Source organism: Branchiostoma belcheri, unplaced genomic scaffold (genome assembly GCF_001625305.1).
Source record: "Branchiostoma belcheri isolate BF01 breed outbred unplaced genomic scaffold, Haploidv18h27 scaffold9, whole genome shotgun sequence".
NCBI classification, from domain to species: domain Eukaryota; kingdom Metazoa; phylum Chordata; class Leptocardii; order Amphioxiformes; family Branchiostomatidae; genus Branchiostoma; species Branchiostoma belcheri.
In genome coordinates, this window is record NW_017804575.1 from 3,524,423 (window position 1) to 3,528,286 (window position 3,864).

Here is a 3,864-nt window from a genome sequence, read left to right on the forward strand (position 1 = left end):
CCCGTAGTGTATGTTTCATATAAGGTTGTATTTGCTCATATAAGGTTAGCATTTCGACAGTAGTTTCCAAATGTTGTGTCAGAAAAGATATCCTCTGCAACAGGCAAAATTCTGACATTTTGTCTGATGCAACGTTGACCAAAAATCCAACTAAAAATGCGAAAATCCAGGGTTCTGCGCAGGCGCAGTACGTTCTACCGACGTGCTACTTCTTGTCATACCACAGGTGCAATTATGCAGAATCATGTGTCAAAAATACTTGTGAATTCCAGGTTTAAGTACATACCTAAAACATTATGTGTTAAAGCATAACCATTCCCTCTATGAACAAACTCACAGAGGTCAATTGTTAACAGCTTGCTCCACAAAATGCAAGCAGCAATTGTAGTAACAACAATTGTAGTTACTGCGTGAGCATGCACTTTTGAGGTTCCTACTACGATTTGTTTTGCCACATACTTCTGAGCCATACAAGAGAACACACTTGGTGCTTCTAACTGCGTTTCTTTTAATGTCTGCAGTTCATGTTAAGTTTTTAGGAACTCCAGTAAAACTGCCAAACACTACCACTCACAATAGGAGCTGTTCTTGCTATCCGTAAAAGCCTTGTTGCATGCCTACTCCAACAGTACATAAGCAGATATTATTTTTGTATGTGTAAAAGTCGTTCTTTTCTAGCATTCATTCGGAGCGACCACTGAATGCTGTATGTAAAAACCCTACTGTACTGTACTGTGTCATTTCTAGCCGTAAGTCGGTGTACAGTTTTGTGAATGTGTCAGTGACCAACTGCCATAGGGCCTTTGTATAGTGCTTTCTTTCTAAGTGATTCGGATGATACATACCTGTCCCTGATTTCTAACAGACCATGTCAACAGTAGCTAAAGTGTTTGTAGGAATCTCTGTATAATGTGTTTATCTCTAGGCGTTGTACCATTGGTCCTATGACAGTTGATTGACAGTTAGCCACGCCCAGCAGTGTACAGACAGTTGTTGATACACAGATGACTTCTATGAAGCGGAAAGGGAGCTGAAAATAAAGTAGATCTGATGCAATATGTGTGTTTATCTATTTATTTAATCTCAGGACAGCTGGGTGGCCCCATTCAGCCTACACTAGCCATTTTCCAAAGGAGCCCAGCATGTTACAAGATAAGACATTGTTACATACAGTAAAACAAAGGAGGACAACATACATTAATCATAAAAACATTAAAGTTCAATGCATCGAAAACAAAATCATAATCATCATAAAAACAAAAAAAATACACAAGGTTCTAGCAGTTCCATGGTCAAAACACAAAAATTCGGAGTTGTGTTTTTGTGTTAATAAAGAGTTTATGGGTTGATAAAAGTTAGAATAGGGGCGCCATGCAGATAGAATAATAGAGGAACACAAAGTATGTTTATTTTTTTGATATCTGCAATTTTTTTTCAAAGATAGCTGTGTGTGATATGCAAAGAAAAGTGCACCAATCAGTATACACCCATCAGTAAATGGAAAACAGGAACCGGGTTATCAGTCTTTAAGTTCTCTAAATGTATATTTTCCTTTTCGGTGATAAACCAAGTCCTGAGAAACGATGTTTGCCAGAACAGTCTCATTCACGTTGTAACAGAACCATTTTGACTCGATGACCCGTAGCTAGGTACTCATTTACACCTGAGTCGTGTTAAGTGCCTTTCCCAAGGGCATAAAATTGGTGACATCGGGAAGGATTCGAACCCGAGACCTCTGAACCGAACACGCTACCGCTACGCCACACCGGACCCCACTTTAGAAATGCTGACGAAGTTTCCACGATGTGTGGCTATGCATAACTTCTGCACTCAAACCTCCGTAATACCCCCATATAACCAAATGTCAAGTCAGCTCATAAAAACATAGTCATTACCGGTGAACCGTTTACGTGCACAGGTGTGGAGAGGAGATACACACAGAACGACCGATTCACTGGCGTGCCACAATGGCCATGGGACAGGCTTTGAACGGTACATTCTCGGGGTGATACCTTTTTGGATTAATGTAAATAGATGCCTACGGGTGTGAAGCTTGATATCATTTCTTTATGATATTAAATATTTGTACAAGTAGGGGAAATGGGGAAATATATAACTCCTGAAATTGCTCTTTTTTGACCGAATATTTCCGAAGGTGTTATTTTTTGTGGATGCTTTGACCCTTTTATTTTCTTTACAGCTTTCTATATCGGCTTTATTTACGTAGTACCAGGGTGTAATAAACTATGACCTAGAAGTCCCCTTCAAATTCAAAATGAATTCGCCTGTTACTATGCAAAGCGGCTTTCAAGTGCGCTACTTTGAGCGATTTTATCTGATACGGAACTTGGTGAAATAGAGCGGTTTTACGTCAGTTTGCCCGAGCGAAAGACATTTTCCAACTTCCTTTAAGCCGCTGGAGTTGATCGGCTTTGCGATGGAAGAAGCATACATCCGTATCTCCGAGACGACGGGAAGCTGATAACGCATTGACCCAGCAGACGACCGTTACGAGGGGCTTTACGTCAGAATTCAGCACCAAGGACAGGGTGACTTGTGATCTTTCTAACTGTAACAGGCTTCTTGGCAGAGCATCTGTTAGACATCTGATACAATCTAGACTGATAGACAGTTAGAAAACAGCATACGATAAACCAGAGAGAGAGGTAGAGTGTATTCATCGGCCCTTTAATGATAATTGAATTCTAACAAAATAACACAATGAACATTAAATGGCACACGCCAATCATACCGAATTTTGGGTTTTACTCTCACTGAATGGCTCGGAGACGCAGGCCTTTTTGATAAACCTTTCCCCCAACTTCCAAAGCCGACTGGAGACTAAAAGCTTACACGCGTGGCCAACCTCAGCAGCACTGCAGCAAAAATAGATTTGTATTGTGGAGGTAACGCTGTCAAAATCGCTTCTTTAGGGTATTTTATCTTGGAAAAGAGGATCACAACTTTCCGTTCGGAGCCGCTGAAAGATCACGGGAACTTGTTACGGACATTTGCCGCGGTATTAGTCTCAGGTCGCCGCACGGGAAGTTTATATGCGGGGATTTCCTGTGTGCTGCGTGCACAGAATTTTCATACGTGTTCCTCCCAATAATGTCTTTAACGTCTCAAGCTATGTAAAGAAACTGTTCAATTCATTCTAGACCACACTGACTTGAGGCCACAGGACATTACTCTCCAAGCAGAGGTTTGGGTTTTGGGGGTATTTTTAGCGTGTTCTTAGGCTTTTTTTATCGGGGTTTCTCTTTTGCACTGAATTTTTGGGGGGTTTGGTGGGAAAAAAATTCAGTGCAAAAGAGAAACCCCGATAAAAAAGCCTAAAAACACGCTAAAAATACCCCCAAAACCCAAACCTCTACTGGGAGAGTAACAGGACATTAACTCGAGCAGGTATTGGTAAATTGTAAAGGAATTAACGGTTCATTTATGACCTAATACCCCCTTGTTAGTTTTCTTGGTGAAAGGACTTAAATCTTTTCGTTGTCAATTTTGAAATGGTCATATTTTTTAAAACTTACACAGACAAATACGCCTCGAAAATTCAAACCCCCTTTCGGAGCCTCACAAGATTTCCCCATTCCCAAAAAGACAGAAATTCTGGCATTTGACGGTCGCATTAGCCACTTTTCTGGAGGCGGTCTGGAGGGGTACTGCAGATGAGGTTATGGTAGGGTATACAGCCCCAACTTGTAAAATGTGAATATATAAAATTAATTACGCCTAAAATAATGAAAATTTCCCCCATAGGTCCTGGCATCTTTACATGAAAATTTGATTCAAATTTGTCACTTAACATAACGAAACCCGTATACTGCGCTTCTGTTACAAACCGCACCGCGGCGTGGC